This window comes from Chrysemys picta, chromosome 3 (genome assembly GCF_011386835.1).
Source record: "Chrysemys picta bellii isolate R12L10 chromosome 3, ASM1138683v2, whole genome shotgun sequence".
Lineage (NCBI taxonomy): Eukaryota > Metazoa > Chordata > Testudines > Emydidae > Chrysemys > Chrysemys picta.
Window position 1 is genome coordinate 4,683,217 of NC_088793.1, and position 17,307 is coordinate 4,700,523.

At 48.1% G+C, this 17,307-nt stretch overlaps 1 pseudogene; it reads left to right on the forward strand.

Annotated features, from left to right (window-relative positions):
* Positions 1 to 6,266: 6,266 nt before the first annotated feature.
* LOC112060240 (interferon-induced very large GTPase 1-like) lies at positions 6,267 to 7,424 on the forward strand (annotated as a pseudogene).
* Positions 7,425 to 17,307: the final 9,883 nt, after the last annotated feature.

Below are 17,307 nucleotides of genomic sequence, written 5' to 3' on the forward strand. Positions count from 1 at the left end.
TCAATACATTTTAATCCGCCTCTGAATGAGGCCAGTACCTGAATTTCTCCAGTCACATTCAGAGGCTATCAACAAATACTTCCTGCAATGGATGAAAGTATTTATGGATGACTTGTCCTCTGATTGCCTTGCCGCACTTCACCAGGCACATCATAGATTGTACTCTCAAATCCTGGAAAGAAAAAAGGAGAAAATAATGATTTGAAAAATTCCTTGCTAAATAATTTAGAAACACTCTCAAATAAGATCAATGGTTCTACAATTGGCATGGAACACGTGTTGAGAGCGGTAGGTCAGATTTATGAAGCTCTGGATGTAACTAACCAAAACGGTGAATGTTTTCTTGCACTTCCTCAAATTTCAACCCATCTGATGATGTCAGGGTATCCCATTGAGCTGATGGACAGTGATGCTTAAAATGGGTGGGAGCAGTTTTTGATAAATTAATTAAGAAGTTAGGAGACCAAAAAGTATTTGTTCTTTCAGTGCTTGGCATCCAGGGCACCTCTCCCCAAGTTGTTTCGTTGTTCACCAGAATGTTGGAGAATTAACGGCAAAAGAACAGAATATGGAAGGACAAAGACGTCTCCAGGAAAAATTAAGTGAAATGACACATATGTTAGCCCAGCAAGAGTTCCATGATGTAAACCGCTTTAGTGATGTTATCTGATTTGATGTGAACACCCACATTCATTACTTTGCTCACCTCTGGGAAGGGAACCCACCAATGGCACCTCCGAATCCCAGCTACAGCCAAGATGTGCAGGAACTAAAGAGCAAGACTCTCTTGGCTGCCAAAAAAGAATCTCAAGCACCAGTGTTGGAACCTAGGGGTGGTGGGCAGGGGTCCGTGACCTTTCCTTTTAAAAGTGGGGGGCATTCCTCTCCCCTTTTTAACAAAAGAAACATATGCTCTTTGGGAAAAACGTGATCATACTCAGAGGTGACGCGTAGGGAGGGGGCATGTGGGGTCACGTGTCCCCACCGGATTTCTGCCAAGGTTCACCCCAGAACAGGGCCAGCAGCAGCCTTTTGGCACCGGGCGGGAAGAGACAGGAGCTGCTTCCAGCTGCAGGGGGGAAGAAGGGATGACCTGGCCTGTGACCTGGCCTGGCAGAGCTCATCCCTTCCCTCCCACAACCGTGCCGCTGGAAGGAGCTCCCATCCCTTCCTGCCTGCAGAGTCCTGAAAGGCAGCTAACGCCTCCAGGCTGCTGCTGGCCACTGACATAATCCGCCACCTCCTGTCTCCCAGCTGCAGCACAGGCAAGAAAGGGTTAAGTCCTAAGGAGGCGTTGTGCACTGAGACCCCCGGGAACCTGACTGCAGGGGCTTCAGCGGAGCCTGGCCAGAGATGGCTCAGAAGGGGGGGGGCGCCCCCTGCAGGAAGAGCGGCGCTGCTCGCTGGGACCAGGACCCAGACCAAGTGGGGGTGTGGGGGGCGGGGGAGGGGAAGAGGGTGCTAAACCCGTGCTTGGGGGGCTGCAGTGGAGCCTGCGAGTTCAGGGTGGGAATGGGCTGGAAATCACTCCCTCCCCCCCCCTTCGTTTTTTCATTTGTTCGTACTATAATTATACCCTAAATATTATAATGTGGCTACATTTTGCATTCTGGTTATTTATGTGACAGTTCTACTCTGCGGGATATTTAAGCAGTATTTTAATTCCTCTGCCACTTTGGCCTTGCCCCTCCCTCCCCTCCACTTCTACAAAGGTGCCGGCGCCCTTGATCTCTGGGCAGTGTTTTAAGGCTGCCATGTTTAAAAGTCTGCATTAGTGACCTGTGGAAGGCTTTGTTAAATGAGAATTTTATTTTCAGCTTCAAACACGCCGGAGATTGCAACATGTAGAAAGTTAGAAATAACGTCTAGCCAATGGTCCTGATGGTTGAGAAGTCACGTGCTAGATTTGCAAATGAAACTGACCAATCGAATTTGGAACGGAGACATGCTCTGTATCACCAAAAAGCAACAGAGGGTCCTGTGGCACCTTTGAGACTAACAGAAGTACTGGGAGCATAAGCTTTCGTGGGTAAGAACCTCACTTCTTCAGATGCAAGTAATGGAAATCTCCAGAGGCAGGTATAAATCAGTGTGGAGATAACGAGGTTAGTTCAATCAGGGAGGGTGAGGTGCTCTGCTAGCAGTTGAGGTGTGAACACCAAGGGAGGAGAAACTGTTTCTGTAGTTGGATAGCCATTCACAGTCTTTGTTTAATCCTGATCTGATGGTGTCAAATTTGCAAATGAACTGGAGCTCAGCAACTTTCTTTGGTGATACTTGTATCACCAAAGAAAACCTCAAAGAGCAAATTCAAGGAAATGATGATACCATCATGGAGGACGTAGAAAAGTATTTCAGTGAAGACAAAGGCTGAAATGTTGAGCCGGTGGACAGGAAGTATTGAACTGAAAGAGTCGCTCATTGTTGAAACTAAGAGGAAGTCTGAAGAACTTATTGAACTAAAGCAGAACCAAAGCAAACTGGATGAAAAGAAGTCAGAAGATGAAAACGAGCTTTTCAAAGAAACCAAGAGCTGGCTTTGTCTTTAAAAGGCCAGGAACTAGTGAAACAGAACTGAGAGGGAACTTTAACTCGCTATGGAGCCAATGGTTTTTGTTGAATCTTTCCATGTGGCTGGGTCAAATATCCAGCAGCACTTCTCAGTCCGCAGCCTTTTTGTGTTTGCAGCAGAACTCCAGGATACCACACGGTGACCTCAGGTTTTAGGGGCTGTGACCTCTGATTTCAGAACTCTGTTTTTCTGCCGCTTCTGCCAATGCCCAGTAGATGGCAGCGGTGTAGAACACATTTCTTTGATCTCTTTCTGATGGCAGGCTTTTCATGTTGTCTCTGTTTCAAGAACTGCATTCCTCTTTTAACCCTTACCATTAATTTCCACCTTTAAGCAATTTATTTTACTATTTCAAAGTCATATACAGTTTAGGTGTTTATATCTTTCCATATTCCTTTTCTTTCTTGTGTCATACGATTCATGCCATTATTATAACTCAACAATCATTTTAAAAAAGAAAACAAAAAATCCCTTATAGTTCCCCTAAATTTTGTGGCCCTAGTTGGAACGTTCTTTGTCATCTATTACCTTTCATTTCACATCTTTCAGGGCTTAAAATGGAACAAGAACCATCATCTTAGTGAAGGAACAAGAGCCATTAATTATTTACCCGAGAGGTGTATATCTAATTCATAAGGCAGACAAATGTACAATTTCTGATTTGGGGTGAAGATATATTGGATGTCTTTAGACAATCAGGAGCTCGGACCCATATCCATCCATCTTTCTGTAGGTCACCCAATAATCATCCTTGCCTGCAGAAGCCACTCAAGTCCGTCTGCCGCCCTCGGCAAAAGTTGAGTGTGCCACGCCTCTCCCCGCTCAAATTTGGCCTGGCCGCCAGGTCAGATCTGCCGCTCTAGGCAGCTGCCCAGAAATCTGCCACCCCAGGTAGCTGCTTTGTTTGTCTATAGCTAGAGCAGACCCTGCTTAACTGGTTCCATTTACAGTTTCTACACCACCCTGTGCAACTTAATGTAACTCCAGGACACAAGCGCTACTTTGCACAGGAAAACAAGGTGACCGTCTTGTCTGTCAACTTTTGGGGAGTTCTTTGTGGGTTAACGGAGAGCGGCAGGGAAGGTCTAGCCATATGCAAATCCAGGAGAGGCTCCTGTCCCAGTGAGTAACACTTGTGTGAAGAGTTTGTTCAAACGTTCCATATCCCGTTCCTGGGGGAAGAGAGCTTCTGGCGGGAGTGTACTGCGCGCTGCTGAAGACGTGGATTGCTGGTCACCTGTTCTGAGCAAACGGAGGGGGGGTGAACAAAAGTGCCTCTTGCAAAGGTGCGGTTTTGTATCTTTGATACTGGAACACAGCCATGGCTTTCCTGTTTCAGAGCTAGCTGGAACTATCGTTATTAATGATATGTTTCAAGGTATATTGGATATCAGTGCATCTTGAATTGACTAAAGCATCTTCCAGCAAGGCTCCAGTCTTGATTTGAAAACATCAAGATATAGAGAATCCACCACTGCCCTGGGCAGTTTGTTCCAGGGGTTGATCGCGCCCCCCCCCCCCCCCATTAACAAGAATTGTGCCTCACCTCTCCCCAGGAAGGCACTTATACCCCATAATCTAGTCACCTCTCAGGCTTCTTTTTGATAAACTAAACAGCTTGAGCTCCTTAAGTCTCTCACAATGAGGCATTTTTCCCAGCCCATGAATTGGGTTATTCACCTGCTCGGTGACAGATTAGAGAAGATCTCAAAACACTGTATAAAAATGAGAAGCTGTCCTTACCGCCTGCCTTTTCTGTCTATATAATTATTATATTTATTTAACCCGATGGCAAATCTGGTGTCCAGGAGATCACGCCATTTTCCCTGGGTCATTCATCCAACGTGGATCCAATTGCAGAATCAGAGTCCTGGGGAGTTAGGTGAGAAAAGTGACAAACATCCCAGCCCAGACCTGTGACCTGCCTGTCTATTTGTCCATCCTCACCAGTATCAGGGAGCTGTGATAGGACAGACACCTAAACCCTGTTGCTCCATGGTAGGAATTCCTGTGAAATCTCATCTTCTTCCAGTGACTGGATCATTCACGTGTCCCCTCTTGTCCTCTGAGAGCCTGATGTGGGTGGAGGGCAGCAGTCTAAGCCTAGCTCTAGTAACCTCCTCATCACTGCCAGAAGAGATGTTATGCCAAAGGGGGAAGAGGAGACGACCAGGGGAAGCCAGGTACCATAACAGGAGCAGCACATGCCAGGAAGCTGTGACGCACTAAGGCTGTTTAGCAGGGAGGTCGGCCCATCCATCTAGCGCTGTCCTGACGGTTTTGCAGCCTTTAATTTAAGAAATTGGACACCCACAAGAGCGTCTGTTCAGAGAGCTGCCTTGCAACGAGACAGGAATGGAGACCAGCTCTAATGTGTCTGTCCTGGATGGTGAGGGGAGGAGATGAGGTTTCCGCACAAATTTAACATGCAGCTGGGAGGTATTTTAGGCAGAAGAGGAAGCCAAGATGGCTCAGGGGATGGGAGCTGTTCTATTTCTTCTGATTGCTGGAGAGCTCTGAAAAGTGACTATGTGAAAACCTAGACATTTATTTGGTTCTCAGCACCACTCGGCCCATTCACAGTCTTTGTTTAATCCTGATCTGATGGTATCAAATTTGCAAATGAACTGGAGCTCAGCAGTTTCTCTTTTGAGTTTGGCCCTGAAGTTTTTTTGCTGTAAGATGGCTACCTTTACATCTGCTATTGTGTGGCCAGGGAGGTTGAAGTGTTCTCCTACCTACAGGTTTTTGTATATTGCCATTCCTGATATCTGACTTGTGTCCATTTATCCTCTTGCGTAGTGACTGTCCAGTTTGGCCAATGTACATAGCAGAGGGGCATTGCTGGCACATGATGGCATATATAACATTGGTGGACGTGCAGGTGAATGAGCCGGTGATGTTGTAGCTGATTTGGTTAGGTCCTGTGATGGTGTTGCTGGTGTAGATATGTGGGCAGAGTTGGCATCGAGGTTTGTTGCATGGGTTGGTTCCTGAGTTAGAGTTGTTATGGTGCGGTGCGTGGTTGCTGGTGAGAATATGCTTAAGGTTGGCGGGTTGTCTGTGGGCGAGGACTAGCCTGCCTCCCAAGGTCTGTGAAAGTGAGGGATCATTGTCCAGGATGGGTTGTAGATCACTGATGATGCATTGGAGAGGTTTAAGCTGAGGACTGTAGGTGATGGCCAGTGGAGTTCTGTTGGTTTCTTTTTTGGGCCTGTCTTGTAGCAGGAGGCTTCTGGGTACACGTCTGGCTCTGTTGATTTGTTTCTTTATTTCCTTGTATGGGTATCGTAGTTTTGAGAATGCTTGGTGAAGATCTTGTAGGTGTTGGTCTCTGTCTGAGGGGTTGGAGCAGATGCGGTTGTACCTCAGCGCTTGGCTGTAGACCATCGATCGTGTGGTGTGTCCGGGGTGGAAGCTGGAGGCATGAAGGTAGGCGTATTCTCAAATTATTACTTTAATTATTACCTCTCCAAGGAGAGTTGTGGCACAAGTGGTGTAAACAGGATAAAGAACAAACCCATTTGCAGGACGATGAGAACATGGGCAGTGAAGAACACCTAGAAAACATTTTTCAAGAAATCAAGCAGGTAAATTCACCAAAGAAATACTAAGGACAAATTATTACCTCTCCAAGGAGAGTTGTGGCACAAATGGTGTAAAAAGGATAAAGAACGAACCCATTTGCAGGACGATGAGAACACGGGCATTGACTCTGATCAATATTTTTGGAGAGAATCCTTCTGAAATGCGAGATATCCTACAGATCGCTGTCCAGGCATTTCTGAGGATGAAGCAAGTAAATCTCTCCCCAAGCTGTTTGTGCACCAAAATGTTGGAGACATAACTGGAAATGAAAAGAATATGGAAGGACGAAGACGCCTTCAGGAAAAATTAGATGAAATGGCAGTTACTGCAGCCCAGCAAGGGTTCTGTGATGTTACCTGCTTTAGTGATGTTATCCAATTTGATGTGAACACCCACATTCATTTCTTTCCTCACCTCTGGGAAGGAAATCCACCGATGGCACCTCTGAACCCCAGTTACAGTCAAAGAGTGCGGGAACTAAAGAGGGAGATTCTCATGGCTGCCAAAGAAAAATCTGAACATAGTTTTCTAAAACTGTCAGAATTAAAAACATGACCTCAGGACCTGTGGGAGGCTTTGTTAAATGAGAATTTTGTATTCAGCTTTAAAAATACACACGAGATTATTGTATACAGCAGACTGGAAAACAACTATAACAAATGGACCTGGGAACAGATTCAATGGAAAAAAATATTAAAACAAAAATGAACTTTTTCAGACTAGAACTGATTGACAAAATTTGTCAAAAGGGTCAAGAACCTATCAATCTAAAGAATTGTCAAAGTAGTTTTGAACAAAGGAAATCAACTTATAAAGATGAGTTGCTTAGAAAAAGCAAAGAGTTGGCCCGACATTTCAGAGATAAGGAATTGAGTGAAAGTGAGCTTAGAGATCGCTTTATCAGTATGTGGAAGGAATGGGTGATTGAGGTGTCCTCTGCTGCCCCTCGTGTCGAGGAGCCCAATTTTAAAGCTGATATGGAGATTTTCCTTTACAATCATTTTAGATCAGAACACAATATAAGAAACAGGATTAGAACATCCTCTGAATGGACTCATTTTCCTCTGAACCCTTCTGAGCACATCTCAATGAAGAGGCAATGGTATATACTGAAGATGAAAACTACTAAAGAATGTGATGTTGAGAATTTAAAGACAATGGCAGCACACCTAGAGCATCATATCTATGAATACATTGAGAACAAAGCGAGCGAGATAATGAATTACACTTCCAGTTACTTTCATGAAATAGTGGAGTTAATAAGCAAAGAGTTGGAATCGGATTCAGAGGATGACAATTTTACATTAACAAACTATACGAAGTGGATGTCTCTCTATGTTTATGCCAAATGGCCACAAGAAAGTTTAGCGAGACATTCAAAGCATTCCAGAAATCAGATGATCCAGTCCAGTATCTTGAAAGTAAGCGAGAGGGATTCTTTAACTCTTAAAGTCGCCTGCCAAGGGGCAACATCCATCACAACTTTTGCTGATATTTTATGCAGCAATCTTAAATCTGCTATCCGCCGTGCTGTCTATGACAAGACTGCCGTTGACATAGCAAGTGAGATGAGGTCTGACTATCCAGCCTTCAATGGCAATAGAAGCAAACTGGAACCGTTCATGCTGGGCTGTCTTTTAAAGCAGGAAGATTTTGAAAAATATCAACAGTATATAGGGTGACCAGACGTCCCGATTTTATCGGGACTGTCCCGATATTTACTTGTTTGTCCTGCGTCCCGACCGATGTTTGGTCGGGACACTGGACAAAGAAGCAATTTTTGCCCTCCACTCCGGCTCGCGCCCCCTTCCCCTCCCCGACTCCGCCCCCTCCTTCCCCGATTGGATAGCTCCCCTGGCCCCGCCTCTTCCCCACGCACACCGCTTGCGCGCTGATCAGCTGTATGGCGGCGGCGCAAGCGCTGGAGGGAGGCCGGACACCAGCGTGTGTGGCGCGGCCGCCATGAAGATTAAGAGGGTGGTGCGGTACAGCAGCTGCACCGGGAGGCCAGCGGAGGAGGGATGTGTGGAGGGGGGATGGAAGGAGGGGGGTCGGGCAGTTGCTCCGAGTCTGCGCCTCTCTCTTGGCTCGGCGGCTGTGGGGGGTCCGGGGTGCGGGCGCTGTAACCCGAAACCTCCTGCCCGTGAGTGGAGCGTAGGTGGCAGGGGAAGAAGGAAGTGGCTCGGCTCGGCAGTCCCACACACACCAAGGGGGGAGCGCTCCGGTTTGTTCACTGGAGCTTATGGCAGCTACAGGGTGGGGAAGGGGGGGGTCTGTGCCTCCTTTGCGGTGCTCTCCCGTCCCCAGGTGGGTTCTCGCTGCCCCCTGCTCCTGCGGCCTTCCCGGCCCCACCCCCCGGGACTTTGCCTCCTGCACCAGCCTTTGTGTGCGGAGGCGGGACAAGCCCGTGCCGGGAGGGAGGCTGGTTTTTAGGGCAGAGGAGCAGCCGAGCGCTGCATCTCTGATTGCAGAGCGGGGGGGGGGGGGAGCCAGCGGCTCCAGAGGGTTGGGGCGGGGGCGGGGCTCTGGCGGCTTTTTTTTTTTTTGCTCCGCCCCCTCTCCACCTCCCCCCCCCCCCCGGCGTCCCGATATTTCATCTTTGGTATCTGGTCACCCTAACAGTATATTTACAACCCAAGTTAATATAGGGAGGATTTTATCAGACGAGCTGTTGATAGGTATTGTTTAGACAAAAAAAATCTCGGTGGGGGGCTCTATCGCCCCAGCTTTTCCCTCAGCTGGGCCCGGAGGCGGTGTTGCTCCTGCAGCAGGATCTCCAATCTTTGAAGCAGCCTGCTTCTCTCTTCAAGGGTTTGGGTCCCCAGCGTAGCATGCTCTGCTCTTGTGGGGTGTAACAAAGTGGCCTTTGGTGGGACATTACTGAGAGTATCAATTCAGGACAAATTGCTTAGAGCAGGGCAATCACAGCCCACGGCTGGGGGTCTTCACTACTAAGGCACCAAACCAGCCAGACAGAGAGGACTTTGGTCTCACCCCACTGGCTAACCAGAAGTCAAACAAGCAATTCCCTCAGATCCTCCAGTTTCCCAGTATCACCACCAGCACCTCTCCTTATGGGGATGAATGGTTATGAAAACCAATACCCCAGTAAAAGAAAAATGGTTCTCCCAATCCCAAAGAACCAAGCCCCAGACCCAGGGCAATATACAAGTCAGATCTTACCCACAAATCACGCTGTTGCCAATCCTTTAGAATCTAAAATCTAAAGGTTTATTCATAAAAAGAAAGAAATATAGATGAGAGTTAAAATTGGTTAAATGGAATCAAATACATACAACAATTGCAAAGTTCTTAGTTCAGGCTTGATGGGATTACTGCTCATTTAAACCAATCAAGTCTCTGGAGTACAAACATCCCAGCTTGGATGGGTCATTCAGTCCTTTGTTCAGACCTTCAGTTTATAGCAAGATCCCTCCAGAGTTCAGAAGCAGGATTTAAGATAAAATGGAGGGGTTTCCAGGGCCTTTTATATCCTCTGCCTTGTGGAAGGACCCCTTTGTTCTTACTGTGGAAAATCACAGCAGCAAGATGGAGTTTGGAGTCACATGGGCAAGTCACATGTCCATGCATGACTCAGCTTGCAGGTAGAGCAGCCATTGCTCACATGCTCCCTTGAACGTTCCCAGGAAGGCTCCTCAGATGTGGATTGGAGTCTCCCAAGGTCCATAGTCAGTTAACTGTTTCTTGACTGGGCACTTACTGAGAATAGTCTCTTCTCAAGAGGCTGACCAAATGCTTCACTGAGGCTACTTAGAATTAAAGACATTGAGATACAAGTACATAGCCAATATTCATAACTTCAAATACAAAAATGATACACACATTCAGACAGCATAATCATAACCAGCAAATTACAACATTTTCATAGACACCTTACTTGACCTCCTTTGTACAAGATCTTCCGTGTCTGTCACCAGTTAGATTAGCTGATAATAGGTGTGTCCCTCCCTCCCTGTGTGGTGCAGTGAAAATGAAGAGAAGACGAGGTAATATAGTACAAACAAAAGTAGGTGTATTAAGGGTAAAGGTACAGAAACTGGGTAAAATAGGGGGAGAAACACGGGCCTAAACAAACAGTGAATCAGTGACTGGTTTAGGTGCTTGAAACTCAGACCCACAAAATCTCCCTTGGTATTCGCGAAAACAACAAACGATACCCCAATACAGAAACCTCTCCCTGCTATTTCTAGGCACCGTGGGCACAATATACGGATGCGAGGCTGAGGACCGTCTACTCTCCGGCTGATTGGGAGCCTTCGAGGAGGACCACTGGGGAGTCCCGATGATGAATGGGCTTGGTCGCAGGTGGGGAGACCCCCTGGGATGCTGACCACCAGGAAAGCAGCAGGACCCTTCACAGGGAAGGTGGATTTAGGGTGACCAGATATCCCGATTTTATAGAGACAGTCCCGATTTTGTGGTCTTTTTCTTATATAAGCTCCTATTAGCCCCCAACCCCTGTCCTGATTTTTCACATTTGCTGTCTGGTCACCCTAGGTGGATTTGCTGTGGTGGAGATGGTGATGATAGGCCTCTCCTTCCTCAGTCTCACTTTGTCTTGCTTTGGGGCCTAAACAAAGGCTTCTCTTTGCAAAGTCTTCAGGGAGATCAGCAGCATACAGGACAGAACCCCTGCCGTTCAGGATGCGCTTGCCCCAGAAAAAAACAAACAAAACCCCACACCCTTTTTCTTCCTTTCTAGGTTTATTTTAGTTCCATACCCTGCTACACATGCACACCAGTGTGGGTTTTGGTTAGAGTGACCCCTCATTCCAGGCATATTTGGTGCAGGTCTCTTTCCCTTTTGTTACCTGACAGGGGTAATGATGTTCAATCACTCCTGAACTCTAAACTTAACTGTATATTGACCAATATGTGCTAGACCAGGGGTTCTCAACCAGGGGTACACATACCCCTAGGGGTACACAGAGGTCTTCCGACATAAAAAGTAGCCAAGTCAATACAAACTGAAATTTCAAACAGACAAAAGGAGAAAGTCAGCAATTTTCCAGAACTAATGAGCTGTGACACTTTGGGGTTTTTATGTTGGATTTTGTAAGCAAGTCATTTTAAGTGAGGTGAAACTTGGGGATCCGCAAGACAAATCAGCCTCCTGCAAGGGTTACAGTAGCCTGGAAAGGTTGAGAACCCCTGTCCCAGACTGTCCCACCGCTGCAATGTAAATAAGGCCTGGCCCAGTCAGTCATTTCCCCTGCTCAGCAGCAGATGGCAGCAGAGAGCTCCCTCCCCTAGGGAGGTTCTGTACACATGGTGCCCTGGGTGCACTTCTCCCTGGTCACCAACAGGTGTCCCTAGTGAGCAACCGGCTTTCTAGGGCGTCGGGCCCCAGTGTTATGCTTAAAAGAAGAAGACGAGATCTTTTTCAGGGGGATAAGGCAACATGCCGCATTTATTAATAATGTAACAGAGTAGCATATGCATTAATACACACACGCACACACACACACACACACACACACACACACACACACACACACACCAGTCCTGTTATAGTTACCAGTCTGTTGCTCGAATCAACCTAATGGGCAGCTAGGCTGAGAGCGAGGGAAGGAGCTGGGCTCTGTAGGTCCAGACCGATGCTCCATGTTGTAGCAGGACGGAACCTGAAGAATCATGCAGGACACCCCATCTTTATAGGACCTTCCTTCCATGCCAGTCTGTGCATTCGGTCTTGTCAGGCCTCTAATCAGTCTGACAGTTGTTTACGCGCCGATAACAGTATGCTGACGATCCCTTCTGGGTGGTGTTGTTCTGGGGGGAGTCGTTATCTATTCCTGGTCAAGGGGCACCTGCCTCTTGCTTCTGGGGTTGTCAATCTGCTCTGGTCCGCTTTCTTTCGGTGCCTCGTAGTCTCGGCCCCTCCTTCGGCCATCTGGATGTGCAGTGGCCTTCACGCTTATCTTTCTTAAAACAGTCTCCCTCTCATCCTGGACTCGGGTGTTATATAGTTGCAGCATGGCATAAAAATCACTTTTAGTACCAGGCTACTTCTAACACTAAAACTTCTTTTCTCTGTTACAAGGTCCTCTATAACATTCCATTCCTTTAATTTACCTTTATCCGAACATTGGAAACTACAGCTAACATTTGCCCACACATTAAGCATTGCAAACTTTAATCAAAGGACCTAGACTTAAACTAAATTAATCTTAAAACTTCATTCTATTACAATAGGCATAATTCTTATACTAATCATTAGTATTTGAGTTACACCAGGGCTTAGACTTCAATATTTTCAGGCAAAAATCTCCCATACAGCTGGAGTTAAGTTGTAAATCTGCTACATAAAGCTTGACAAGAGCTGCACCAGGACAGAAAGGCTGGAGTGTGTGGGAGGGACTCATTTCTGTGGTATCTGAGTGCCCCCTCTCTAACAGACCCCGAGGTGGGGAAGTATTATCCCCTTCAGAGAGATTGGGAAACTGAGGCAAGGTAAATCTGTGGCAGACCCAGGACTAGAACCCAGTTCTCCTGACCCCATTCCCCCAAGCTTTTGCCACAAATCACTGTTCTTACTCCTCTGGAGACAGCAGGGACTGTGGGCAGGGCCGGCTCTAGGCACCAGCAAAACAAGCTGGTGCTTGGGGTGGCACATTTTTAGGGGCGGCATGGCCGGCGCCAGAATGCCGCCCCTAAAAATGTGCCCCGGCCGCCCTAGCTCACCTCCGCTGCTGCTGCCACGGCGCGCGAAACAGCTGATTCGCGCGCCGCTACTCGCCCTCCCTCCCAGGCTCTGAAACCTGGGGGGGGGGGAGACTCCGAGTGGCCGCGGCGCGGCTTCTCCCCCTCCCTCCTAGGCTTGAGAGCCTGGGGGGAGGAGGCAGGGCTGGGGATTTGGGGAAGGGGCGGAGTTGAGGCGGGGCCGGGGGTGGGGTAAGAAAAAAATGGGGGGGGGGGAGGCGGCCAAAATTGTTTTTGCTTTGGGCGGCAAAAATCCTAGAGCCGGCCCTGACTGTGGGCAGTGGTCAAAGAGGTGCAGCCACTTTCCTGCTTTCTCAGCTTGTACGGGCTGTGGGGAGAGAGCTGGGATTCAGACCCTGTCCTTCAGAGCAGGTGGGCCTCATTCCCGTGAGCAAGGGATGTGAAGGGCTGGAGGAGGAGACACATGCATGGGAATATTGGGGGGGAGGCACATTGATAGATTTCCCAACCAAGCAAAGGAGATCGGCATTAGTCCAGCCAGCACAGGCCTGCAGTTTTAGAATGGCAGGAGCCGGTTTGTAGCTGCCCTGAATTAATTCCTGTTGGAACTAGAGCAGATCTTTTAGCGAAACATCCAGTCTTAGTTTTAAAATGGTCGGTGATGGAGACTCCACCCTGGCCCTTGGTCAGTCACTGCAAGGGTTAATTCCCCTCCCGGTTCACAATTTACACCTTGTTTCCTGTCTGAATTTGTTTAGCTTCAAACTTGTACCCATTGGATCTCATGATACAGCAGTGACTGGGTGAAAGGCTCCACCTGCTCATACAGGAGTCAGACTAGGTCATGAATAGTCCCTTCGCACTTCAAACTCTGTGTCTGTCCAGCCGGCAAGTGCTATGGCAGAGTCTGTAGCTCAGCTGAAACAGGATTAGGGAAGGGATAGCTCAGTGGTTGGAGCATTGGCCTGCTAAACCCAGGGTTGTGAGTTCAATCCTTGTGGGGGCCACTTAGGGATCCAGAGCAAAATCAGTACTTGGTCCTGCTAGTGAAGGCAGGGGGCTGGACTCGATGACCCTTCAGGGTCCCTTCCAGTTCTAGGAGATAGATATATCTCCATATTTAAAAGGATTCCCCTACCACGGTCACTGTCAAACCAGCTCCTAACAGGAACTGCTTTTATCGTGTGTCCTGCACCCTGTGACGCTGCTGAGCGCAGTCAGCACCTACCCTTAATTTTCTAGTTACTAGGGGGAATCCTTTTTTCTTCCTTTCTGGCTGTGTTTTACAGCACATTAACTGAAGTTCTGTTCTGTTACAGCGTCGCTGTATCTCCCTTGTTTCACAATTCAGAGCTGCAGATCCCTCAAGGCAATAGCGACTCTGGGTAACTGAGGTATAAGGAACACTAGAACTTGCCCGTAACCACCCTCACTAACCCTGCATTTCTAAATGCAGACTTACCACTCTGCATGTCAGGTAGCACCAATGCCCAGCCAAACCAGGACACTGCCTGGGACACTTCGGGCTCGTGCGCGCTGGCAGAGTGAGCTCGAAAAGCTCCTGCACGGCACTGCCCTGGCACCAGCTGAGTAACTGGCCGCGTGAGGCTGCTCACGTTCAGCCGTCAGCCTGTCCGTGCACTGCCCAACCTTGGCAGGAGATGGGTAAATCTTGTCTTGGAGTCTGGTGCCGGGCTTCATGAGCCAGGGGAAAAGGGTCGGCTGGTCGCCCGAGACTCACGGCTGGCATTGGAACCTTATTCATGCCAATAGGCCAGTCTGGGAGAATTGTCCCTGCTTTCAGCCTGTCAAGAAGTGCTGTGTTCCTAAAGATAAAGCATCCAGGACTTACCCGCACCAGCCAACGTGTCAGTAACTCATCCCTGGTGAGCCACCAACACTCGCACAACCATGGAGAAGCCCCCTCAGAGGCCGGGATCAGGATGTGCAGCCCGTCTATCACACTCAGCGCAGCCAGCGAAGCTCATTTCATTGACTCCATCAGTTATTTCCTGCACACTGTCCGGTCACACTGCTGTGCAGCTGGACACATTTACTGGCCTTGTGCACCTGGATGACGGTCACCCTCCTCGTGGCTTTTCCCAGCAGCAAACTGCTTGCCCGTCGCCCGATAGCAATGTGGGGCTGCAAGCTCCCACCTAGCTCTCAGCACCCATTTCCTCACCGTCAGGGCAGCTGCCATCTCAGTGTCTGGGTGCTGCAGGGCTGGGGCGAGTCTGGTGCTCAGCTCCAGGGATGTGGCCTCCCATGTCCAAGAGTTCTGGCACCGCAGCTGGTCGGCCTAGTTCTGCATCACGAGCCAATGGCACCGCTCGGCGCCTGTTGGTCAGCAAATGCTTGTCATGGCTGGACAATGTCATGTGCTGATCCTCAGTACCCTGTCTCTGAGCACGGTGTGCCTGGAAATACAAGAGAATACCTTGCCCCGGTCTTAAAATGGACATGAGATTGTTGGCACTCTGTGTGGCGTCCATGGTTTCAGCAGTGCGGCTGAAAACAGAGCGAATAAGAGTAGATTATGGAACAGTACCACGGGACTTATGGAAATTCGATCCCCTGCAGTCACAAATTCCCTGCAAGGAGTGAGGATATCCCATAATACACAGCAAAAATTCCCCACAAGGCAGTGCATCAGAAGGTTGTGCAAGGGACACTGGGATAGCAGCCCACAGAGTCACATGTCTTTTGCTGATGCAATCCGATGCCATGTGGGCCATTGCATTGCCATAGGCAGCCAACTGTGAACACATTCTTGTACCAGAGAGGCTGGTAGAGGACACCCCGAGTTCTCAAGTAACCATGTAAACACATTCCTAAGAGATGGTACAGGAATACACCGACCCCTCGTAAGATGAGGATGGGATGACAGGATAATGGATATGGAGGTTTTGTTCGAACAAGCAGGTACAAGGATAACAGCGGTAACTGAGCGTATCTGGAGTGTAATAAGTAACTTGTCTGTATCAGTTTATAAAAAGAAAAGTCATAGGAGGGTCCCCTTTGTGCAGCCTGAAGGGCCTCGTTCTGGTGTCCTGAATGAACTGGTAGTGCACATACATGTGTTAGTGTACCTGTAACGACAAAGCCGGGGCACTGGTACCGATCTTCATTGACAATAAACCCGGCCGAGCATCTTCACCACCAAACCAAGCCGGTTGTCTTTAGGAGTAACATCAAGCTCTGCTGGATTAGCAGTGTGCACTCTCTGCAGTCTGCAGCCTGCGGGGCCTCGTTCTAGTGCCCTTCCATTGTCTGCACTCAATTAGTTGAATTCGTACAGAATACTTTAGGCCACTAAGGAGTCATAGAATCTCAGGGTTGGAAGGGACCTCAGAAGGTCATCTAGTCCAACCCCCTGCATGACCACAGAGTAGATGGCTACTCTCAAGGATGCAAAGGAGTGTGTTTCAGCCGGTGCTGTATTTGCTGACAGATGTCTGAGCCTAGAGAGAGGGCTATAGAGACAATGAAGTCAGTTATGAACTGAAACAAGTAACTGAGCCTGGGCAGGGAGGCTGGGACGCTTGTTTTGAGTGTTATATTTATGGTATTAAATGAGATCCAGAAGAGGAACACTAGTGGGATTTGATTGATGTGAGCCAGAAGGTCAACTCAGGCAGCAGCAGAGGATCCCAGCAGGCGAACCACTCCCCATGCCACAGAGCAAGGGGAAAAACACAAAACTACCTGCCCATCTGAGCTGGGGGGAAAACTCCGTCCTGACCCCAGATCTGGTGATCAGTATCACCTGGACAAGAACCAGCCAGATAGTCAGAAAGAGGATTCTCTGTACCATCTCAGAGCTCTGAGTATATCTAATATTGCTTCAGACTCCACCACCTCCCCTGGGATGCTGTCCCCATGTTTACTCACCTTCACCCCCTGAGCTGATCATGGGGGGGGGGGCTGTAAGTTTGGAGAAAATATAATTTATCTGCTAAGCATGCTTATAGAAATAACAATGGAAGTTACTGAAGTTGTAACAGTAAGTAGGAGAACAAATCATTGGGTTATTAGGCTTTGCTATGGTTAAAGGCCTGTTTTATTAGTGCAAAGCTTTGTGGAAGTAGTTATGCTAGAAGCTGTGTTTCAACTGAGAAATGTGCAGGGCTAAGACAATACCCAGATCATACATTCTGCACTCTCATTTGGTAAAAGAAACAAATAACCACAAAAAAGTACAGTACACTGCAGAATTCTGCAGGAAGGGAGCTTTTGAAATCTGGTTACTAGGCAGCTAGACTACAATAACTGATAGCATGATTAGGAAATGAGTGACATGGGTCATTAATATTAATGATTCGAGGCAGGGTTAGAAACACCTGGAATGCCATATATGGACAATGGGCAGGTATTCATCTTGTTGTGGTTGCAGAAATTGATGAAATATGGCTGGGTAGTCTATCAGTTACACAAAAAAGGGGTATAAAAGATCCAGTCTA